Here is a 25379-nt window from a genome sequence, read left to right on the forward strand (position 1 = left end):
GGAAGAGTCAGAGGTGGCTGGAGGCCACTGCAGTGAGTCATGCTCCTAGTTGGGAAGCATCTCCTCTTCTGACCTGGCACCCAGCAGTCAGGGTTCCTGCCGGCCAATCTGTGTCCCTCCCCCACGCACTCGGCAGGCCACAGCCCCTGCAGGGGTGTGCTCATGACCAGTGTGGCCTGAGACTGCCAGTCTTGGTTTGCGCTTCTGATAATGGCTGCTGTTTAACTGTCCCCTGGGGGCCGTTCTCCCTCCAGGTCTGCCACATTGCTGTGCTGTCCTAAGCAAACACCGATCCAGGGGCAATAGATGGGTCAGGACCTATGACCAACTCCCCATGGTACCTACAGAGCAAGCACCCCACAGATAGAACACCAGCCCAGCTCTTCCCCCACAGTTGGAAAACCAGCTGAAGCCTCCCAGATGGGGATCAGCCTGGTGGGGAGGATCTTCCCCCTCCCTGTACCTAGAGCCCCTTGACACCTTGTGAGGAGAGAGGGAGGGAGAGAGAGAGAGAGAGAGAGAGAGAGAGAGAGAGAGAGAGAGAGAGACAGGGAGAGAGAGAGAGAGTATGTGTGTGTGTATGCTGATATGCTTTTCCTATCAGATGCTTTGACTATCATTTTGAGACACAAAGACATAAAACACGTGTTTCTGGCATCTGACAATTTCATTTTACTTCTGCAAATCACCCCTTTGGCTTTTTACAATTCTATGTGAATCACGTTTTTGGACTTCTGCTAGGACAAGCTGTACTACGGCAAAGGGTGAGGGAGATGCCTCCAGGCAGACAGCCAGGTGCCACCCGCAGGGACGGGTGTTTGCAAGGGACTTTGGTGGCTCTGGATCCACTCACCTGGGCCACGAGACCCTGATCCTACCCAAGGCTGAGCTGCTTGGGAACCTTGGGAACACGTGCCTGGCGCTACACTGGCTGGATGAAGCATCTCCTTCCCTAAACATTCGGGTGGATGGAGAGGACAGGCTGGGTGGGTGTCACCCACTCTCCCTCCAAGCACCCTGTGCTCCATGTTGCATAACTGTCAAGAACAACAAACACCGCTGAAGTGAACTCACTAGGCAAACGCTCGAGAGCCCGCTCCCCAGGGCCTTCATTTTCCCATCTTCCCGAGTCACAGACGCTGTGTTTTAACCACACCTGCAGTTTTGCGCCAACATGGAAGTTCAGTATTCCAGTACACCGGAATCAGAAAATGTTCTCACAAAATGTTTAAGGCTGGATTGAGCCTTAACTCCTTAGCAAAAGCTTTCCTGTGGTTATTTAATTCATAGCCCTTCCTTGAAGCGTATCTGCAGAATTTTTAGTGCTGTTGGCCTTCGTGAACGGGAGGCTGACGTGTCTGGGACTCAGGGAGGCAGGCGAGCAGCCGGGGTGAAGCCTGATCTATGTCTGTAGCCCTCACCCGCCTGCAGGAAGGAAGCTGTCAGAGCCCCAGGGCATGGTCCCTCTTTACCTTCTTCCCTCCAGGGATCCTCCACATCAACCCCGTTCTCTCTACTTGACAATGAGCTGAGGCTTAGAGTGGGTGAACGGCTGGCCCAGGGTCACACAGGTAGAAGGTGGCAGAGCCAGGGTGAGCCCAGGTGTGTCTGACGCCCATGCCCACGGCTGATGATCACTGTGCCCTGGTCCTCTGTGTGGGTCCCTTCAGAAGGGTGGCTGTCAGGTGGCAGGAACATGCCTGACCAGAGTTCTGAGCAGGGACACTGAGCAGGTGCAGGCTGAATAAACACTCACGGAAGATGGCCCAGTGTGTGAAGGCCTGGGGACCCGAGTGCCAGGAGGTTTAAATTTCAGCCGAGTTCCTGAACGGACATCCAGGCAGGGTGAAGAGGCCCCTGCTCTAGGTGCTGAGTTCTTTAATGAGCTGACTTCCCACCACGGGGATCACACTGCATGCTCGGCCCTCTGAGCTGAAAGGGGTACGATTCCAAGCCCCGTGGAAACGATGACCTGGGCTGTGAGTGACCTCACAGACGGTTAGAATATTTAGAATATTCCTCCCAGGCTCACTGCATGCTGGGGCTGGGCTGGGCCCCGTACACACAATATTGCCTGTGGGTCTCAGACACGTGCACCGCAGAGCTGGAATCCAGACCGGCTGTCTGTCCTCGTACCCGCCACCCTCAGGAGGAAGATGCTCTTTCCCTCCACCTTACAGGAGGGGCAGGACTAACTCTGGGGTCAGATGACCTGGGGTTGAGTCATGGCTCCATCTCTTGCAGGCTGTGTGATCTTGGGCAAGCTACCTCATTGCTCTGTGACTCAGTTTCCCCCTCTATGTGTGCAGGTGATAACCACGGCACCCTGTGGTTCTGGGTGGTTGAACGGCGGTGAAATCGAGTGGGTGTGCAGCTCTCTGCATGGTTCCCTGCGCTGCAGAAACACCAGGAAATGTTCGCAGTTAATTTTTTTTTTTTTTTTGAGACAAGGTCACACTCTGTCATCCAGGCTGCGGTGCAGTGATGTGACCACAGCTCACTGCATCCTTGACCTCGGGTTCAAGCTCTCCTCCTACCTCAGCCTCCTGAGTAGCTGGGACCACAGGTGTGCTGCAGCCATACCTGGATAACTTTTTAAAAAAACATTTTTGTAGAGATGAAGTCTTACTGTGTTGCCTCAGCTGGTCTCAAACTCCTGGGCTCAAGCAATCCTCCCACCTCTGCCTCCCAGAGTGCTGGGATTACAGGTGTGAGCAGCTGCACCTGGCCACCAATCACTTTTTAACTATGAACTTGCTGCTCAAAAAGGTTAAGTAATAGGCCCTAGGTAATACAGACAGCCACGCAGGGCAAAGCTGGAATTCCAGACTTGGCTGACTGTCCTCTTATCCACTGTTCCAAAAGGCAGATGGAATCAAGAGTTACAAGCACATGACAATGGAAATTGTTGGCAACGCGGGGAAAGAATGCATTGGGAAACCTAGTAACTAATTTGAATGGGTTGAATTTGGAGATGGGGCCTCCAAGGAAGTATTTGAGGTTAACTGAGGCAATAGGGTGGGGCCTTTGTGATGAGTGACCTTGTAAGAAGAGACTCCAGGGCGCTTGCCTGCCATGTGAGCACACAGAGAGCCGGCGCCCCTGGCCAAGCCAAGAGGCCGGTCTGGAGTTGGCGGGCGGGTTCCCTTCCTTAGGCCGCAGGACTCAGCGACTCCTCCCGAAATGCTTCTCTGTTTTGGATCCAGCTCACGGCACCTGTTTTCTGGAGCCTGGACAGGCCGAAGAGGAGGTTTCCACATTAGCCTGTGGACCGCTGTTCCTGGCTGACGGTGGGCTGCCCCTTCCCACGCACAAATATTCCAGAACTCCACGAAGCCAGAGCGGTGGGCAGAGCCGCACCACACCGACACCTTGTCGATGTTGTTGAAGAAGCCCCTGTGGTCCTGGCTTTGCTGGGATGTGGAGGCAGCGGGCGGGGCCTGGGGAGCCCGCCCCTCCTGAGCCTGCTCCCTGACCTTGTGCTGCTTCTCTGGCTGGTGATCATCTCATCCTGGCAGCTCCCCTTCCTGGAAAGGCCGCTCATGCCATGCAAAGCGGGGACTCTGTGGCTCCTTTATTGCAAGTATCTGGGACCAGGACTTGAGGGGTGCAGGGAGAGGCCGAGGCAGGATGGCAGAGCTGTCGAAGGTACTAGGTCGGTTCACGGGGGCTTGGCTTTGAGCCTCTGCTCCCTCTCCTCGAAGGGCTCTGCATAGCCCTGTGCATCTGTGAGGAGGTGCTGATCCTGTCCATCCTCAGGGGTGCTCCAGTGATTAATACGCACCTGTGACGTGGCCTCCCTTCTTGAAAGAACTTCACTCAGTCTCCTCTGGGCCCTCTTCTGGACAGGGCCCTGACCTTGGCCTGCCAAGCCTGGTTTTGGCAAAGCTCAGCTCATTCACTGAGACTCTCCTCCACACCCTTGATATTGGATTAACTTCCCCATTCCCCACCCTTTCTAACTCCTTGGCCTGCCTTTAGCAGGAATCCCCAACGTTACTATCCAATCCCGTTCCTCTCTGTGATTTTCCATCCCCTGACCCCTCACTCTGCTCATTGGCTGCGAATCCTCAGCTGTCTTTGCTGTATTCGGAGTTGAATTCCACCACTCCCTTCTACTGCAAAATTCTCCCAGAAAGTCTTCCTTGCCTTCTTTAACTAGTGTTGGAATCATTTGTTTTTTTCTGGACTAACGTAGCAGGGGCTCTGCCTACTGGGGATGCCCCAGTGCCAAAGCACACATGACGAGGGGAACTCAGATGGATTCAGGAAAGGGCGGGTCCGAAGTTAAAGAACATGGAACAGAAAACCGTGAGGATCTGGTGTAGCAGCAGCTGGCTGTGTACAGCATTGCTGATCAAAGAAGAGCTACCACGGCCAATGACAGCCACAGAAAACAGTTTCTGAGCTGGTGGAGTCCTGAGGTCTCAGGAGGAAGCCCAGTACGATTACACTAAATGCTGTGTTCTTCAATACACATAGGACACACGGGTGAAGGAGAGGTGGGACATGTACTTTTTGGTCCCCTGACACACTCAGGGCATTAGTGCACACGTTTCCCTCTCTCCTAGGACACATGGGTGAAGGAGAGATGGGACATGCACCTCTCGGTCCCCTGACACACTCAGGGCATTAGTGCACATGTTTCCCTCTCTCCAGAGGTGTGGTGGGCAGAATAATAGTTTCTCCAGTGGCCTTGCCCTAATCCCCAGAACCTGTGAATTTGTGACCTTCCATGGTGCTATGGTTTCAATGTCTGTCCCCTCTGGGACTCATATTGAAACTCAGTTCCCAATGTAATGGTACTGACAGGTGGGGCCTTTAAGAGGTAGCTGAGTCATGAGGGCAGAGCCGTTCGTGGATTAAGAGACTAATGGGTTATCACAGGGGTGGGGTCGTTATCACGAAAGTGGGCCTGTTATCAAAGCCAGTCTGGCCATCTCTACACCCCTCCCTGTGATGCTTTCTGTCATGTTATGACACAGTGCATGGCCCTGACCTGATGCTGGCCAGATGCATCTGCCCGGTCTTGGACTTCACAGCCTCCAGAACTAAAAGAAAGACATTCATTTTCTTTATAAATTTCCCAGTCTCCGCTATTCAGTTGTAGCAACTGAAAATGGACTAAGACACATGGCAACTAGGACTTGGTACATGTGATTGAGTTAAGGATCTTGAGAAGAGGACATCGTCTTGTATCATCCAAGTCAGTCCTAAAAGTAATCACAGGGATCCTTAAAAGGGAAAGGAGGCAGGAAAATCAGAGTAGGAGATGTGAGGATGGAAGCAGAGGTCTAAATGATACATTTGCTGACTTCACAGACGCGGGAAGGGGCCATGAGCTGAGGAATGCAGGCAGCCTCCAGAAATGAAAAGGCAAGGAAGTGGTTTCTCCGCTGGAACCTCAACAAGGAACCAGCCCTGCAGACACCTGGATTATAGCCCTGTAAGACTTCTGACCTACAGGACTGTGCGGCAGTCAGCTGTGGTAATTTGTTACAGCACAATAGGAAACAAAAGCAAGAGGACTTTTATTTCTGTCTTCATTGGGGGATTCTTAAGGATCATGCGGTTTGTGTCTGCCTGTGCTTCAAACTGCCCACCAGATCCTGCTGTGCTCCAAGTAAAACCCCAAGTTCTCGCCGCAGACATAACCTCGCTCTGGCCACCTCTCTGTTCTCATCTTTGATTACCTTCCACAACCCTCCCTGTCAAGCCTTCTGTCCTGCCCACACCTCCTGCCCAGCCTGGTAAGTCTTCCTTCTGTAGTGTAGACCTCTCTGCCATCTACCTGCTGGTTCCCCATTCCACACCCCAGGCCGCCCTAGGACTTCTGTGGGCCTCAAGCACTTTTGCCTTGGTGGCCCCTTCCTCTAGAACAATAAAATTAAGAAGTAAATTTCATTCATGGCTGTATTGGTAAAAAGAATGACTACAATCTGGGCTAGACCATACTCATTTTTTCTTTCTGATTTTTAAGAGAAAACATTTCAGGGGCTGCTAAATATCACATGGTCCTGGGTGCGACAGCACCCGGTGGGTCAGGTGGTCCCATCTGATCCCAAGCTGCAGGTGTGGTGGGGTCACAGCTTTCTGGATACCTGCTAGGCAGCTGGAAACATCGGCTAAACTAAGGGTGGTGATGTGAAGGACGTATCTGAGCCAGAATGAACTGAGGGTGGCAAAGTCTGATGATCCCTTTAGGGCTCTGGGGTAGCAGGGGGTTGGGAGGAGAGGAGAAGGCCCGGTTTGCATGAACAACTGAGAGAAGGAGCCGGTGGGCTGTGGGGAGCTGGAGGGGTGGCCCACCCTGCTGAGCTCCCTCGGATCCTCTGTGCTGAGTGGATGAAAATGGCCAACCTTCTAGAAGCCTCTGAGCAGACATCAATCATGAAACGGGGAAAGGGCTGAAAACTCCTCCAAATCACTGGCACATGGCTGCAGCGAGGCTTTCCTCTCCCCGGACCCTGCGCCAGGCTGCCTTCTCCCTCTCCAGGGTCCTTTTCCATCCTGCCGCCTTCCTGTGCCCCACTCTGCCCAGCACCTGCAGCCGAGAGGGCAGCACAGGGCTGGGGGAAACACGGGGTGCACATCCCAAGGACCCACCTGGGCCTCCAGCACCCACCTGCCTGGCCACGTGCAGCCAATGTGGCCACCATCCACCGCCCTCCAGAATGCAGGCTGGGCGTTCCCAGAGCAGGCCCAGCCGCCTTGCCCGGCGCCACTCGCTTCCCCCATCTCGGAGCTGGAACTCGCAGTATTAAGGAGTTATTAGCAGAAACGGAACCAAGAATCGCCCAAAGACAGACCAACAGCGTAGCCCACACTCACGCTACCCTTCAGACATTAATCAGTGTCTCATGTTTAATGAATCTCCGCTGAGTTTGCTGGGTGATGAAAGCAGAATTTTCTATCAGTAGGAAAATCACGTATGGATTCAAGGCTGCTCTGTAAATTCTCCACCAGCAAATTCCTGCCGGCTCTTAAAGATCCATCTCCAATCCATCTCAAAGCATCCTCTTCTCCTCCTTGAGAGGTGTGACCTGGACTCCAAACTACAGATTTATTTTCACCTGTCTCGTCATGGCGGCAGTATCCCCCTCGCATGACAACAGCTCCTCCCCTTCTCTAAATTCTCCTCCAATCCCCCGTAACAGCGGCAGCCCTCTCATGGGCCCCAGAAGCCAGCACAGGGCTGGGTGGTTGGTCTACGCTCGGAAAATGTGTCTACTTGCATGCTTGTCTTCTGGGTCAGATTTGCATTTATGCACGTGCACATTCAGCTGTGAAGCTGGGGCCCTCATGCAACCTGGATGGCGTGAGGCCCCTGTGTCCGCGGAGAGCCAGGCCGCCGAGGCTCGTGAGGTTGCTGCTGTACACACTCTCTGAGCTGGCTTCCAGTCTCCCGGGGCAGCAAGGCTGGCCTGGGTTTCCCTGCTGATAATTCACAAAGACCAGGAAGAGTCAACGACTTTGAGTGCACGCCTTCCTCCAGTTAGAGAGATCTTGCTATTTTCTCTGGGATTTTATATCAAAATCTACCACTAACCATCAGAAGCTGCGGAGCCTCACGGGGAAGCCAGATCTATGGCTTTCTTTTTCCCATCAGTTCTCCCAAGTGAACTATCCACTATGATAAAACAACAAAACTCCTATAAGAAAGTAATTACTTCAAAACTGAACAGAAGGCAATTATGACGAAGCAGAGCTGGGTTTGGGTTCAGCATCTGACACATCGGCTCCAAGATGACAAAGACGGGCATTTTCATTGCCAGATAACCAGATAATTTTCTGTTCATGATGGTATTCTCAATATAAAAAGGGCATAAAATAATTGGCCAGCTGACCTAAAGCCCACCAAGAAATAAAGATGCTGTTCACAGATCCAAGAGTTCCCACAAAGCTCGAGCCTTCTGCACCGCGGTAAGAATATAAACAGCCAGAGGAGACCCAGGCTAGGGAAACAGCCTCTTTTTCTTTAAGACCATGCAGTCAGGGCCTGTGTGCAGGCAAGCACTGCCGTGATGTATCCCTTCCACCCCACAGTCATGTTACACTCCAGCTCTCATCAAGATGACCTCTTAGGCAAGGCTTTCATCATGTCTTTCAAGAGGTGGTGTGTAGAAATTAATATTGTAAATGATTTTCTTTCAGGCTAGGAACTGTAAGCATTGAACATTAGCAAGCATACCAAGGAAATGATAGAGCAGCCATCTAACACAATCGAAGCAAGAAATCAACTATTTCAATGGCACTGGCCACGCTGAGCTGCCCTGCTGGCAGAGGGAGTCAGCGTCTGCCAGTCTGACGTTTGCCCCACCCCCAAAAGAGGACCATTGCAGAGAATGCCCTGGAAAGCTCCATATAAATGGTGGGCATGTAACAGCACGGACTATAATTGCACAGATTACCACCACTGAAGTAGGGGCAGGTCCTACACGACACATCCATGCTGTGCTACATTTTCAATTCACCACCTTGCACGCACCTCAGAACCGTCACCAGACACTGTGGGATGTTGCTTATCCCGCACACTGGTGGATGCTGCCGCTTTCTTTCTCTCCGTCATTCACTTATGCACATGTTCATTCATTCTCCCAGCAGTAATAACAGGGACTGACATTTGATGAACATGACTAGGTGGCCTTGGCTGCCCTCCACATGGCGTCGTTCATTCTGTTATGACAACACCATGAGTGACTACTGGCTTCCGTGTGTTCCTGGAACCTGAGCTGGATTCAATCCCCTACCCCCCACTGTGTAGAATCTGAAGTCTCACTGAGATCTTGGGGAATTTTCAGGGTGCTTCAGTTTTCAGGGTCACCTTTGCTTCTGTCCCATAAGCCATCCGTCATCCATCCATCTCCCGTAGAGCACCTCTGCTCTGCACTGCCTCTACCCAGATGTCGAAGTAAAACCAGAAACCAACCCATTTTCAAAGGATTTAACTCACAATGTGGGCAGAGAGGAAGGAAGGAAAGGTTTACGTGCACATTGTGCCTCAAACTGAATGACAGCCATCTTTATATTTCACCAGGTTCTTCATCCAATCCCCTGGGAACTACCAGGCCCCTTCCCATTGTTGGTCTCCGTGTCACCCGGCTGCCCTCCCAGCTTTCCTCCATCCATCGTACTTCCTTCCAAAGTGTCCCCCAGAGTTTCAAAATACTTCCTGCTCTTCTTTTCATATCTCAGCAGTTCTCCTATGCTTTTAACACCCTTGCTGTATTCAAATCCATTAGGATATTCTACAGAACACAAGGGGTTCCTGTTTGCCAGGACACACTCTCCCTAGAAAGTCACAGCACAATCTCATTTCTCCTTTAGGATTCATTCATTCAGCAATCACTTCCAGAAAGTGGTGAGCAGGAAATACTCATCGAGGTAAGTATTTACTCAGGAGTGCCATGAGATCAGGAAGAAAGTGTGGAGGGGCAGGAGAGCCATGGATCAGCACCTTACATGTGGGGCCTTCCCTCAACGATTGCCCCTTCCACTTGTCTATAGTGGACGCTGCTCTTTTTCATATTTTTGGCTGTCTTTCAACTTCCTAATTAGCCCCATGTCTTGTCTGTGATCTCACTCCCCGACCTCAATCTCTCTCTCTCTCTCTCTCTCTCTCTTTTTAAGGAGTTTTGTTCTTGTTGCCCAGGCTGGGGTGCAGTGGCACAATCTTGGCTCGCTGCAGCCTCTGCCTCCTGGTTCTGGGTTCCTTCCAGCTATTCTCCTGCCTCAGCCTCCCGAGTAGCTGGGCTTACAGACACCCACCACCATGCCCGGCTAATTTTTTATTTTTAGTAGAGCCGGGGTTTCACCATGTTGGCCAGGCTGTCGAACTCCTGACCTCAGGTGATCCGCCTGCCTCGGCCTCCCAAAGTGCTGGGATTACAGGTGTGAGTCACCATGCCTGGCCACATTTTCATATCATTTTTCTTATCATGTCACAGATGCTTTATGCTGAAAGAGAACAAAGCTAGTATTTTATACGGTTTAGATGCTTGTTAAGGGAGAACGGGAGTATGACATGAAGAAAGTAAGTAGAAGTAAAAATAAAAAAGAAAAGAGAAAAAAAAAGAAGGTGAAATTCACAGAAAAGCTGACATAGGGCAGTGACAGGACAGCTTCTTGGAGTTACTGCCAAGCGCTGAGACATTGAGGTGAGAAAGAGTTGCAGCCTCAGGTAAAAGCAGGTAACCAAGGCAGTTCTTAAGGGCGCCTCCAATGTTCACACCGGGAGGTTCAGCCTCATAGATCCCCTCAGAGGAGATCCAGGGTGGGCACTGAGCAAATCAGATTCAGCTCGGGGCAGGGATAGGGGAGGTCTCTCTGGCCATGGGAGCAGCTGTGCAGCCTGATCGTGGTTAAACAAATCCAGGCAGAGTCAGACACACATGCGCGTCCCCTCACTAGCTTCCTAGTGCCCCTTTCCTGGGAGAGAGTGCTTGGGACTCCTATGCTACCCTTGCAACTCTCCGTGAATCATGATTATATATTTCAAAATAAAAAGTTAAAAAGCAGAACTTGAAGAAAAACAAAAGCAAAAAGCAAAGCAAAGCAAACAAAAACCCCAAACCGAGGCTCCCCTGCCTTCCCCCGAATGGACCCAGGAACCTTTGCTGGACTGGAGTCCAGGTGATCTCTGAAGGCCAAGGGGTGGATCAGAACTGGCAGAGGCCCTCTAGCCTAGGCTGCTGCAGTCTTTGCAGGGGACTGTCAGGGGAGGTGAGTGGCCCGGCCCTGGTGCAGCTCAGGGAGGGTGAGCCCCCAGCTAGCTGCCCTCCATGCAGCTTAGCTGTAGAATCTTCCTGCAAAGCCTGGCATTCTGCCGTCCCTGCGGAGGCTTCCTGGGCTTCCCTCTGGGGTTCAGGTACCCGGTGCTTCTCAGTGACAGAGCAACTCAGGAGTCCAGGGCATCAAGGGAGGGCGTGGAGCTCCGAGCCTCCAGGCGCTGGGAGAAGAGGAGTGGGTGGGACTGGCGGCCTCATCTCCTGCCTTCCATCCGAAGCCACAGCTGGGCTGAAAGCCCTGTGGAAGAGCGGCCAGAGCCTCGCAAAGATGGACAAAAGGCCGTGCTCACTGGCTCGGAGACGAGCAAAAGGCAGCAAGGCCCCTCGGGACGGCCCCGCGATGGGAACAGAGATTGATGTTCCATTTTAGTTGGTAAATGATAAAACGAATTATTCAAGCAAAGATCCTCATTTAAAAATCACTTGGCTTATTAACGGAACAAGAGCCCTAGCAGGTCTCTCTCTTAAAAAGAAACTTCTTTTCTCTCTTTCATTTTTAATGATTGGAGCCAAACTCTCCCAGATTAAATAGGAGCCACTTTCTGTCTTTTCACAAGGGCTCTGCCGTCGCCACATTCCATTTAGAGGCTCTGGGAGCGCTTTTTCTTATGCGATTCACGGTCTGAAGTTTAAAGAGAAGCCAATCCGCAGAGGGTAAACTGCCTAAAAAATTCGGCAACGGCCATTAGCCCAGTTGCCAAAGGAAGGGCAGGGCGAGCTTTCTGTATTGGAAATGAGATGAGGAAAAAACTCACAAGAATGACCCACGGTGGACCCCACACATGTGGAGCCCCCCGCATTCATCACTCGTGTGGAGCCCCCCACATTCATCACTCGTGTGGAGCCCCCCGCATTCATCACTCGTGTGGAGCCCCCCGCATTCATCACTCGTGTGGAGCCCCCCGCATTCATCACTCGTGTGGAGCCCCCCGCATTCATCACTCGTGTGGAGCCCCCCGCATTCATCACTCGTGTGGAGCCCCCCGCATTCATCACTCGTGTGGAGCCCCCCGCATTCATCACTCGTGTGGAGCCCCCCGCATTCATCACTCGTGTGGAGCCCCCCGCATTCATCACTCGTGTGGAGCCCCCCGCATTCATCAGTAGGCCCAGCCACCGGCATCCTGCCTGCCTTGGGCTGGAGAGGACTCAGGCCCGCTGCTGTCATGGCCACACTTTCTGGGGCTCAGGAAAATGTTCTCTGCCTCTCCTTGGAAGAGTGCGGGAAGCCCCCACTGCCTCTAAGTCACTTTTCAAAGCTTTGAGGCCTGTGTCCTGCCCCCTGCTCTGAAGTCTAGCAGGACCAGCCATGGGGAGGGGGGCAGGCTCTGGGAGCACAGTGGGGAGATCCTGGGGACAGGCGTGGACCAGGAAGACATGCCTGCAGCCCTAGTGCTCAGGCAGAAGTGGGTGGCAAGTGTGTGCAAAGCTGGTCAGTCCCCAGAGAATCCTCCTCCTCCTGCTCCAACCCCCAGAATTCCCAAGCAGCTTCCCTGGGATGCCCTCTCTGCTGGTGACAGCCCTGCCTCTGCTGCCCGGTCCCTGGGCCCCTGCCAACCCCTCATTCACTTGTGCCCTGTCCTTCTCAAGGGACCACGGGGACGCCCGCAGCCAAACAGAACATGGGGTGGACACAGAAGAGCCAGCTGAGACCCTCAAGGTCTGCCTTCAAAATGCAGGCAAAAGGCTCTCCCTCTGCCAGCCCCTTTTGGGCACAGGATGGATGAGGGGACACTGCCTGCAGCAGCCAAGTCATCGTTCTCCCAGGGCCAGTGACTGGGTTGGTTATATTGGCAAAAAGCCCCAGCACCATTTCACAATCCTCAAGATGGCTATTATAAAAAAACAGACATTCACAAGTATTGGCAAGGACTGGGAGAAAGAGGACACCTGCGCATTGCTGGTGGGGATGTGGAACCGTGAGGCTTCTGTGGAAAACAGCTTGGAGTTCCTTACACAATTAAACCTAGAGTTAATGCCGAGTCCAGCAATTCAACTTCTCAGTGGACATACTAAGGAACGGGAAGCAGGACCCGGAGAGGTCTCCACCCCACGCTCACAGCAGCACCGTTCACATCACCAAAATATGGCTGCAACCAATCCAGTGTCCACAGGCAGACAGGCGCAGAAGCAAAGTGCCGCCTCTACACAGAATGGCAACCACTCAGACTTACAAAAGAAGGCGATTCCGACACACGCTTCGGAACATTATCATACTAAGTGAAGTAAGCTGGTCACAAGAGGCCAATTATTATAAGGTTCCATTTATGTGAGCATAGCGCAGTCAGAATCACAGAAATGGACAGTGGAACAGTGGTGGCCAGGGCCTGGCGGGAGGGGAAGTGAGAAGTTGGTGTTTAATGGGGACAGAATTTTATTTTGGGAAAAAGAATTCCAGAGGAGGCTGGTGGTGATGTCTGCACAACAATGTGAATACACTAACGCCGCAGAGCTCTGAGCTTCAAAGTATTAAAACGAACGCTTATGTTAAGTATAGTTTACCACAGTGGGAGAAAAGCTCCCAGCAATGGGCAGGGGCGGCCCAGGAGAGCTGGGTGCTGCACACACATTGCTGCGACGGGCACAGGAGGCCACAGCCAGATGCTTCCTGCAAAGGCTGCTCCGGCCCCCAAGGATCCCAGGTGGATGTCCTGCCTCTGGGCATTGTTGCTTTAAAGCTGAAGATCTATGGGTGTGGAGTACACTCACCGGAAGTCAGGGTCACCGGTGTGGGGTGCTGTGAGGGGTGACCGCCCTCTGCCTGAGCTGTCATGGCGTTAGGCACCTACCCGAGCTCCACGGGACTGTATTATCCTCCCTTTGTTTCACCATCCCTTCTGGGGACTCGGGAGGTGCTGCTTGTGTGTTTAGTGCATAAATGAGCCCATCTTTGTCCACACACAGGAAGGAGGGGTATGCAGGGCCAAGAGGCTGTACCTGTCCGTGTGGCTGTGGGTGGCCCATGCCCTGAGCTGCTTACAGAGCTTTACAGTTTGCGGAGCCTTGTCATGAAATGTGTCACTCATTGAATCCTAAACAACCCACTGAGTTGGGTCAAGTAGATAACAGCACCTCCCTGTTAGAGATGGAAAAACCAGGCTTTGGCCGGGTCTGAAACACTGACTTGCCATAGGTTTCACTTGCAGAGAGAAGCAGAACCGGCCTTGAAAACTCACTTGGGATTGGCGGTGGTGTTTTAAAATCTGAACCGGGATTTTCCACCAGAGCCTCCTGCTATTAAACAAGAGAAAACCCTCATGTTTCTGAGAGCAATTAGATGTCTCTGCGTTTACAGAGCACAGTATGGACAGCCGGGAGGGAGACGCACTCAGTGCACATTGACTGCAGGTTACATCACTGAACACCAGCCCTGGACCCAGCTCTGTGCAGGGCCATCACATCGATGGGCTCACCCGTTCTCACCAGAACCCCAAGAGGCAGGTACTGCTGTTACTTCCTTTCCCAGACGAAGAAACTGAGGTGCAGGAAGGTTGTACAACTCACCCTTGCTTCCAGAAACCATGCTTTTCACCACCGTGATGGTCTCTGGGAAGATCTAGGCTGCCTTACATAGTTTGGAACTTGGTGATGGGTGGATGGGATGAATGGGTGGATAAATTGATGGATAGGTGGACAGATGGGTGGAAGGGTAGACAGATACATGAGTGAATGGATAGGATGAATGGGTGAATAAACTGATGGATAGATGGATGAATGGATGGGAGGATGGATGGTTGGATGCATGAGTGGATGCATAGATGAATAGATATATGGATAGATGAATGGATGAACGAATGAAGAGATGGATGGATGAATGGATGGTTGGATGCATGAGTGGATGCATAGATGAATAGATATATGGATAGATGAATGGATGAACGAATGAAGAGATGGATGGATGAATGGATGGTTGGATGCATGAGTGGATGGATGGGAGGATGCATGAGTGAATGGGTGGATGGATAGATGGATGGATGGATGAATGGATGGAGGAATGGAAGAGCAGATGGAGGATAGATAGGTAGATGGATGGGAGGATGGATGGGTGGGTATAGGGGTGTATGGGAGGATAAGAAGATGTACAGAGAGATCATGGGACAATGCAAAACCGATGGGTAAGTTGATGGACAGGTGGATGGGTGAGTGGATGGAGGAGTGGGTGGGAGGGTGAGTGGATGGAGGAGTGGGTGGGAGGGTGGGAGGAGGAGGAGAGGAAGAGGAAGTGGGTGGTGCACAGGGGAGTACGGATATGCAGACAGGTCACTGGGTGAGTAGATGGATGAATGGGTGATGGGTAAAAGGATGAATGAGTGAGTGGCTGGTTGGTGGCTTGTTAGGTAAATGGGTTAAATGAGAGGAGAGGAAGGGTGGGTATGTGGGGGATGGAAAGAGAGGTGGGGAGATGGATGGATGTGAACAGACACATGGGCAAGCGGGTGGAGGGTAGAGTGGGGGCTGCCTCTACAAAAGACAGACCTCCCAGCCCAGGAGAGGAAAGCCTGGCTGGCATGCCTCCAGGGGCCCTTCAGCCTCCCTGGCGTGAGGGTCACTTCCCAGAGGCCTGGTGTTAAAGATGCTTCCATCCTTTAACGGGGCGAGGGTCACACTTATCCCGGCACTGCTAGGTGGAGAGTTGGAAGGATCGGTGACATTGTTTTGCTGAAAAGCACAGGGTCGATTGTTGGGGGTGATGCAGGGGGGATTGTGAAGGGCACGGCTCAGGAACCACACTCCAGACAGGCAGGGCAAGGCCTCCAGTTGAATTTCTATTTCCAAGCAAACAAGCCCCATCCCAACACGCTCCTCCACAGCCTGCACTGAACGCATGTGCCCTGTGCTTCGCTCTCTGCGTCAGGAGCGTTTCTTCTGAAGGATTACACCAGTGGAGACTCCAAACTCAAGCATGCAAACTCAGAGCCTGCCCTGGTGGGCTGTGCACACCACAGGAGCCTACATGTGTGTGCGTGCCAGCACATCCTTACAATCTGACGTGTCAGCAGAGCCCGACAGCCACCTGTGCAGCCTTCACAACACACTGGATGGTGCTCCACTGACAGATGGAAATAACTGTGTGGCTCCAGCCACACGTGGCTCCTTATGGCAGCGGCTGGGTGGGGAGGCGCCGTCTCGTGGTCCGCAGTTGCAAGGGAGGACACGCCTCCCGAGGGCTCCTTCCCTTACTACCGGCCGGGAGGACGCATGCCACCCCCACTGCTGTCCACACCTTCAGCCACTTCACAGTTGAGCAAAAACTGCTGTGGCAGACAATGGCAGAAGTCAGCCAAGAGGGTGCTCCTCAGGGTGTTTCATGGAGTCTGAGTCAGAATTTCAGGGGTGCACCTGAGAATGCGTATTCCTGGGCCCCACTCTTTTTTTTTCTTTTTTAGAGATGGAGTTTCGCTCTGTCACCCAGGCTGGAGAGCAGTGGCGCAATCTCGGCTCACTGCAACTTCGGTTCCCGAGGTTAAAGCGATGCTCCCGCTTTAGCCTCCCGAGTAGCTGGGATTACAGGCACACGCCATCATGCCCAGCTAATTTTTGTATTTTTAGTAGTGAAGGGGTTCCGCCATGTTGGCCAGGCTGGTTTCCAGCCCCGGACCTCAGGTGATCCGCCTGCCTCGGCCTCCCAAAGTGCTGGGATTACAGATGTGAACCACTGCGCCCGGCCATGGCCCCACTATTAAAACAGCAACCAGGCCCCACTGAGCCTGAAGCCCTGGCTCCAGTCCATGGTTTTCTTCCAAACAGGACAGCTTCCCGTCCCTAGCACTATGGTGACCTGCAAAGTGAACACAGACACAAACGCCTAGCAGCCATCACAGTGGGAGAGCCGGGGCCTCCAGGAGAACCAGGCTGTCTTATGCTTCCCCTGTGCATCCCTAGTCCCAGCTTGAACACCTCGGACACAGCGGTGCTCAGCAGGCAGAACTGCGGACCACTGGGAACCTCCGGACTTCTCCTCTGTCCTCACACGTTAGAGCCCGTCTCATTCCTCGGTCGATGTCACCTCCTCAGAGAGGCCCTCCAGGCTTTCCTGGGGAACACCCACCTCCTGTCCCTGCTCACTTCCTTCTTACCCTGCGTGTCCCTTGTCAGTAACTATGGGTTTCACCTGTCTACCTTCCCACAGGCACAGAAACATAGCAAGGGCCCTGTTCATGCTCTACCCCTAGTCCCAGCACCTGGAGGGCTCTGAAAGGGTTTGGTGAATGAGTAACTGAACCCTGTTTTCTACCTGTTTCTACCCAGACAGTCATTTCTGTTTCAAATGGGCATCAGGGAGGATCTGAACCTGGCCAAGAACTATAATCCATAAGTTGGTTCTTGCCAACACTAACTTTGGGATCCTGAAATGTCTTGGACTCTGGGAGAATTTTAAATCATAATATAAGCTAATTTCCAACCAACCGTGACTCCTTCCACAGGAGGAGGAAGGCGCTGAAGCCCCATGCAAGAGCAATGCAAAACGGGGAGCCTGGATCCCACAGCCAGGGGTCTGCAGGCGCGGCCGTGCCCTTTCCAACAGGTGTGAGCCCCAAACCAAGGCCCTGCCTGACCTGCTTGGCTGAGCGTCCCATGCTGAGCTAAACCACAAGCCCTGGCCATGCAGGTTTCCACTGTGCAGAGTCCTGGGGCTCTATGACACTTCGCCCTTCGCTGCTGACCGTAGTCAAGAGCGTCCTGGGGCCCTGATAGCTGGTGTGACGGGCACCCAGGCAGACTCTCCAAGCCCAAGTCCTACTCCCAGGTGTACCGGGTACGGCCACGAGGTCACAGTACAGAAGTGTTAGGAGGATGCAACACACACTGCACACACACTGAGGCATAACTGGCGGCTCGCAGACGCCTGGCTGGGAGGTCTGGGGGTGGTGGCTGAGGTCCAAGAGGGACTGGGGTGGCTTTGCCTCCCAGCACTGCTCTGCATCCTGTGTTCGTGGCTGTAAGCGGCGGCACCTTCTGGGGCTGATGCTGCCTCTGCCAGTCTCCCTGGGCATCAGGGAGCAATGTGAGAGGCCTCGCACCACCTGGGAGCCCAGGCAGAGGTGGAAAGCTGGGACAAGGCAGTCATCTGTCCTCCGAGCCGCAGGTCATGTCTCCCTGACTCCTTGTGCTGAGTCACAAGGGACCCCCCAACCTTCACCCGCTGCTTCCTGTTCAGCTGGTTCCATTTGCAGAGGCCGGAAGACCGTCTAAGGGAGGGGTCGCATCAGGCTCAGGCTCCAGGCTGCAGAGAGGACGGAACCTGGACATGCCAGGCACCGAGCACCTTCCCACGGGGGCAGGGAGCCACGCGGACAGTTTTCGGCAGGGACACGGCAGCCTAGCTTGTCTGGGGCTCCTGGATTCTTCTTCATGGCTCTGGCCACCTCTGTTAAGGCCGGAAAAACTGTGGCTGCCTTAAGTGATCATTATTAACAGGTTTCCCTGTAATTGGAAGATAAACCTTCCAAGTTCGCAGCTGTCTCAAATTCATCTTTAACTTAAAAAGAAATATCAATAATTAAAGCCAACCACATGTGCCAGGGCGACAAGTGTGGAGGACAGATAACAGCCCACCATTCCTTTGATTACAGCTCATTTTTTGCCTTGGGGAATTTTAATCCCTAGACCTTTGGAGTCCAAGCTCTTAATTATTTTTTTTATTTCATTTCTGGCATCAGTGAGCTCTCAGAACATCCGTCTCCAGCTCTCCCTGCCGGCTGCTCCCAGGGACTCTGGCTGGAGTCAAAGCCTTTGGCCAGAGACTTCCTGGGGGGCTCGGGCTGGGGGGCTGGGCTGGGTGTACAGAGCCACAGGGGCTCCCTGGCCTGCACCGCCTGGCCTTTCAGTGGCCATTTCTGACCTGCTTCACAAGACAAGCACGCGCCTCCTCCCAGCCCCTCTCTGCTCTCCACTGCTCCCCTCTTCTGCTCTCCCTGAAGAAGGCTGTGCAAGGCGGCGGCTGCTTTGGGGACTGCAGCTAAACCTGCACAGCCAAGCTCCGGCCTGCCTGTGCAGATCAGAGGCGGCTCCCGCAGAGAGAGCCTGGGAAGCTTGCAAGATGCCTTGGCTGAGAGGTACTCGCCGGCACACACTCATTAAGCATTGATCAAGCCCCCACTGTAGGCCGTGCACGGCCAGGGATGGTGACGAGAGACGAAAGTGAAAGACACCATCCTATCCTAAAGGAATGTGCCAGCCAGGAAGGAGAGGGCCCCATCATCCATTCCTCATGTCCCCACACACTTATCGGTGCCCATGATGTGGCTGGTGTCCAGAGAGGACCTGGCGTACAGAGGCAGGGCTGGGGGCGGGCTCTGTCTTCTTGGCTGCAAGCCTCTGTGTGACATCCCAAGTCAGTGGGCGTGAGTCTAGCCTGGCAGCTGCACTCAACAGACTCGCTGGGCGGGGTGCACCCGGGCCATCCCCCACAGGACCCGGAGAAACTCTGGATGCCCGGCCTGTGGGGCTGGAGGCCCTGCTGCCTGGTGGACGGCATTCTCCTATAGCAGCAAGGGCACTTGGGCTCCTGGCAGCAGGAGCTCGGCCTCCTGCTCTCTGTCTTTAATAAACGTGGAGAAAATATGAGTTTGTAAAGCCAGGCTTACAAGGGCAAGCAGATGGATGAATGAATGAATGAATGAATGAATGAATGAATGAGCCGGCAAACCCAAAGTGCAGTGGGGAAGCCAGATGCAGACAGGTGATCCCTGAGGAAGTCGCTTTGACAGAGCAGTGACCAGCTGAGAGCAGGGGTGGGGGTGCCCGGTTCCATGTGCAGAGGGGTGGGGGTGGCAGTGAGAAAACCGTGGCATGGCAGACGGGCACCATCTCTATAAGAGCTCAGCCCCTGTGGGAGTTTTCGGGCCGATGCAGCAGCCGGGGGTCCCGGGAAGAGGAAACCGCACGTGTGAATGAGACACAAATAGCTCAGGAAGTCATGGGCTCCAGGGCCTGCGTCTGCAGGAGGAGGATGTCCGCGGCGATGCCAGAAGAAACCCAGTCCCCAGGGCTGCGTCCACGCATCCCCACACAGGAGAATGGCTGGGCCATGGATGTGAGGTGGGAATTCCTGGTTGGGCATGTTGGCTTTGTGCTGTGTGAGGAGGTGGGTGGGGTACAGACCCCTGAAAGGCCATGGGGAAGGCCAGGGGGCCCAGGAAGGGGCCAGCCTGCAGGGAAGCGAGGGATGAGAACAAGTCCTGCACCTCGCTGGGGGACACTGACCCAAAAGGGGAAAGGATGAAAGGCTAGAAGTGGCCGCCTCTCACAGAACCGCCCTAGCGGGCAGGAACCCACCCTCCTCCACATCAAAGGGGTCTTGCACCAGCCCGGCTGTCTGGACACCCCTGCAGGACAGCAAGTGCCTGGGCCTCAAATCAAGTCAGGGGGGCTCTGCTGTCCAGGGGGCCTCAACTCTACCAGGCACACAAGGGACCTTCCTGGGTTGCCCTCTGCCCATCCGCTTCCCCACTTATAAAAACAGAAAGCAGTCACAGTCCACACAAAGAGCTCTCCACGGGGGCACATCTGCTCTGCAGGGGACACTTGGAGATGTCTGGTGACCTTTTGATTGTCACATTAGGGGCAGGGTGCTCTTGGCATCCCTGGAGGTGGAGGCAGGGAGGCTGCGGAACACCCCACAGAGCACAGAGGTCCCCACCCCAGACTATGAGCAGAGAATGTCTCGAGCATTCACGGTGCGAAGGGGGAGACCTGAGTGTTCCCTGCTGTCCCATGGGACTGAAGCCGGCAGGCGGACTGGCACCTAAGTGCCACCAACACCCTGGGAAGTGCTAGGCGGAGCCCTGGCACAGTCAGGTTTCCAGCACAGACGGCTCCCCTGTTTGCTCACCTTGATTGAGCCACTGGCCTGATCCCCAGAGGACACACCCGTGGAACGGGTCCTCCAACCTGTGTCCAGACAGAATGTATCACGCGTGTGCCCCTCTCATGCTGCCGCCAGAAGCCACTGAGCTGACAGGACTTTCTCAGCACCCACCCATCCTCCTCCAAAACACGCTTCTTCTGACTCTTTCCCCTTAAAGCTTGTCTGGTTCAGCGATCGGAGCTGAGGCTCTTCTCCTCACCATGTGAGCCAGGTAGGGTCCACCCTCCTACAGGATCCGGAAGAGGATTCTGAAGCCCTGATTTTCAGTGGCTCCCAAAGAACCAGGAGGCAAAGTCAGAAAACAAACATGTTTGCTAGAGTTGCTCATTCTCTAGCCTGAATTCAGTGTTTCTGACCCTTCAAGTGCGATTTAAAAAATTCAGGAGGCTCTAGGTTACAATGTCTGCCTTCCTATCATTCTAAAATCTGTAGGCGGGGGCGAAAAGTTACACATTCCTTCCTGTTCACTCCACAAGAGCAACCAAGCTGTCTATGGCTGCAGGACCACGTGCTGCTGGGCTGGTGCAGGAGCAGACCTGCTGCTCATGTTAGCTAAGCCTGGGCATGAAAAAAGGCCTGACCTAGCAGAATGGACTGGCAAGGCCGGGCGCCGGCCAACTCACGGAAGAGCTTCTGTCCTGTCCCTGTTGCAAAGCAGCGAACCCATCCATCCTCTCTAACCTCTTCTGTGCCGCCCCGCCCCCCACAACGTACTGACTTCGGGAACACGGGTGTGCTTCTCGTTCCGCTTCTGAAAGTCACGTGCGCGCGCGCACGCACACACACACACACACACACACACACACACACACACACACACATTCTCGGCTCATGAGCCCAAAGTAATGCCCCCACATCAAGGCCAGATAGAAAACACAGATGAGAGTGCAATGAGACCAGTGAAACTGGCCTCTAGTTCCAGGTGGTCTTTGCAGGGTGCAGAGGTCATCTCCAGCTGATTCCCTCTGCTCTGACGCCCCATTTAAAACTGACTCCCACCCCCTGGCCCGCTCCACCGTTCCCTGACCCAGTCGACAGTTCACTCCTGGTTACCGACTCTCCAACTGCCACCTCTAGAACGTCCACTTCCCAAGGGCAGGGGCTTGGTCTCTTCTGTTCCCTGCTACAACCCCTGGACCCGAGACTCTGCCAGACACATGGTAAGTGCTCATATATTGCAGGGGCTCAGTGTGCCTCGCTGTGCAGTGAATGGCCCATGCCAGCCCAGCACTCAGCAGGGGTGCTAACGTGGGTGCGGCACTTGCTGACTGGCCAGGTCCTGTTGGATCCTCACGGCAACCCTACGAGGTGGGAAGAGAGGTCAAGGTCACATGATGTGTGACTGGAAAACTCGGGCCAAGTGATAGCTCAGCCATAGACCCTGGTAGGTCACAGTCTCCTTGAGCCTTGGCATCCTTATCGGGTAAGTGCAGGTGATGTGGTATAACTGCCCTCTGCTGAAGGTGAACACGGGGCTCAGAAGATGAACCCATCATGAAAACTCTTGGGTCTGTTATAATATTAATTTTGTGAAGTGTGGAGGCTGCATCTGAACAGTGTCTGCTCATACAACCAAGTCTAAAAACAATCCTGAAAAACAAAATTTAAAAACCCTGTTTTTGCCTCTTTAAAATCATGTTGTTTTCATTGCTTTGAGATTTGTTTTCGTTGATCCGCTGATATTTGGTTCTCATGATAAGCAGATGATCATTATTCCTGACCCGAATATAGCCCTGTGTTTGTCATGCTTCAGACTCCCACATGCGCTTTTTGGAACAAGCTATCACACAGACTGCTCAAAACTGTGGACGCCTCACATCCAAATCCATAATAAAGATGCCAAGTTGGTTCAGCAAATGTCAGAGATTCCTGATGTCATGGAGAAGGAAAAAAACTCCTTAAATATTTGAATGTTGAATGAATATACTAATTAAATACACGGAGAAACAAACTTGTTCAAAACGCCTGTCTCTGCCTGCTGTGGAGTGAGCAGACTAGGATCACGCCTGGTCCAGGTGCCTCTGGAGACCTCACAGACGCTCCAGGCACAGCCCGGGAGAGACGCTTCCCTCTCCTCCTGCCCTGGTGAGTTTTGTGGGGATTCTTACACATCCTATTAGACACTTTGGCCTCAAAGGGCAACACGAGAGGCCCAGGAATCTCCCCAGCCCCACGACTCAGAAACAAAAGCCCCCCTTGCTCAGCTTGGGTTCTGGGCCTTACAATATGTTTGCGATTATAATTAACTGGGCTCAGCTCACCTGCCAGTTACTCTGTGGCCCCGGCCAACTGCTCCACCTGTTTCCTGGCCTCCTATGCTGCAGGTTCTGCAGATGGTGCTGCTGGGATCAAGGGGCGTCTGGCAGGTTGTGAGGGGCTCTGCGAGCGGGTCTGCAGTATCCCCCATGCCAGCGTCAGCTCCCTAGAGCTCAGACTTACCCGAATTTCTTCCTTCTGCAAACACGCCCTGCAGCTCTTTGTAAACCTGGCTCTGTTTTCTCCTTACCACAGAATTCACCACTGCTTTCCCTGGGCTGCTGGGCCATTTATTCTGAAACCTTCTTGTGCCTCAAAGTTGACTTTGGCTTTTCCTCTCTTTGTCACTGTCATCAAGCTGAGCGTCTCGGTTCCCTCCCCGGGTTTGGCCACTGAAGCTCGGCTTGCTGGCTGCCTGACCTTGGATGCCATTTGGCGGACACAGCCCTTCAGACATCCTCACTCCTGTCTGGATCACCTTCTGGGGGAGCTAGGAAAGGGAGACAGCCAGGTTCCTTGCTGTGAGCTAAGCGTCTCTCCCAGGGGGCATCTGTGATTTCAGAGGAATTCAGTGACCAGGAAGCCCTGACTCCATGTCTGCACGATGCTGGGATTTGGTGATTGGATGCCTTGGGTCCAACAGTAATTGCTATGGCTTTCAGGATGACTTGTGGGAAAGAACAGTAAATTGTGAGACTTATTTAGAACTCTCTCAGTAAGTCACTTAGCAGCTGTTAGTATCTTCCCGATTCCTGAGAGGAGGTCCCCAGGTGGGCATGGCTTAGCACGACAGCCTTGGGGACATTGACCGGTGCTTGGGTCATGGAGTTTTATCCTTCTAGCAGCCTCCTATGAACCATGCTCACTTCACTTCACGGATGAGGAAATGAAGCTCCAGAGAGAATAGGATGCTTGTCCAAAGACATGGAGTGAGGAAACGTTGGAGCCAGATTTGAACACCAGTGTCTGACGCTGGATCCACTGTTCCTCACTCTAGGAACTGTGTCTTTCCTGTGCAGATTCTGGGTAAATTTTATTTTCCGATTGCAAAAATACTTTGCGCTCAGTGATGCACTAAAACCAGCCTTTTCCGTGGATGGCGGGTCCCCAGGGCTGCGTAGTGACATGTCAGAACCTCCCCCAAAATCAGCTGTGACGCACTTTCCACAAATGATGCTCATGTACAGGAAAGACAACACAGCCACTGGGTCTAGCTCTCGATGACCCTGTGGGATCTCTTTATACGGATTAATTACACTTTTTTAGGCATTCAATTTGCTCTTGAAATTGTTTTCATTGTAATGGTATTTCTGAAGGCATCAACGGAAGGTGTAATCTACATAAAGAAGACAATGTGAAATTAGCACCTTCAGTCACTGTTCTAAACGGGAGTTGAAAGCGGGCTTCGTAGTTGGGTGGGGAAAGGTAACAGACAGGAAGCCATCACCATGCTCCCCCAGGAAGGCAGCCACGGAAACCAGCAGCTGTCTGCTGATGACAGAGGTCCCAGACGCTCAAGGAAAAAGCAGGTGCTGCGGTGTGGTGAGTGGGGTGTGGCGTGGCAGGTGGGGTGAGCCAGTGGCTGGCATAGGCAGGGTTGAGATTTGAACCCAGGCCCTTCTACTCCCACCTCCACATCCTCATCGGGAAACTCCACTTCTCTGCATCCATCTTCAACCCACACGTCTATGTCATTATTTTAAATGAACCTCTGCCTCACTGGGCTCCGTGGCTCACGCCTGTAATCCCAGCACTTTGGGAGGCTGAGGTGGGCGGATCATGAGGTCAGGAGATCAAGACCATCCTGGCTAATACAGTGAAACCCTGTCTCTACTCAAAATACAAAAAATTAGCCGGGCGTGGTGGCAGGCGCCTGTGGTCCCAGCTACTTGGGAGGCTGAGGCAGGAGAATGGCATGAACCCGGGAGGCGGAGCTTGCAGTGAGCCGAGATCACACCACTGCACTCCAGCCTGGGCGACAGAGTGAGACTGTGTCTCAAAAAACAATAAAATAAAATAAAATAAAATAAAATGTAAATAAATGAACCTCTGCCTCTAAGGCACCCTCCTGTTTGTCTCCCTGACTGTCTTAAATGACTGATTGTGGCCCATGTTGGTACCAGGCTCATCCCGCTGTCCTAAGCAGCTTCCAAGTGAGGGCTCCAGGCCTCCTGGACCCCCGTGAGCACCCGTGACTGTGAGGCTCTTAAACTCTGCAGCCACCTCCCCTGATTCGGGTCCCTTCTAACTCAAATGCAGGGATTCTCAGCTGGGGGCAATTCTGTCCCAAGGGGACAGGGCAATGTTTGGAGATGGTCTTGGCTATCACAACTGGGCAGGGTGGGTACCATTGGCATCTACTGGGCAAAGGCCACGGATGCAGGTGAGTACCCCACAATGCACAGGGCAGCCCCTACAGAGTTACCCAATCCCAAGTGCTGAGGTCAGGAAACCGCACTCCAGTG

General features: G+C 53.3%; 1 protein-coding gene and 1 long non-coding RNA gene across 2 annotated transcripts in view; both read right to left on the reverse strand.

Moving 5' to 3' along the window:
• Positions 1-25379, reverse strand: part of LOC105470550 (cadherin 4) — a 683954-nt gene that overhangs the window by 290971 nt on the left and 367604 nt on the right. The gene's annotated exons all lie outside the window — the stretch shown is intronic.
• LOC139358413 (uncharacterized) lies at positions 649-11584 on the reverse strand. Its single transcript, XR_011613182.1, has 2 exons — positions 1757-11584; positions 649-1425 (listed from the first exon to the last, which is right to left on the reverse strand). It is a non-coding gene; the product is annotated as an uncharacterized lncRNA (long non-coding RNA).

Source organism: Macaca nemestrina, chromosome 15, assembly GCF_043159975.1.
Source record: "Macaca nemestrina isolate mMacNem1 chromosome 15, mMacNem.hap1, whole genome shotgun sequence".
NCBI classification, from domain to species: Eukaryota; Metazoa; Chordata; class Mammalia; order Primates; family Cercopithecidae; genus Macaca; species Macaca nemestrina.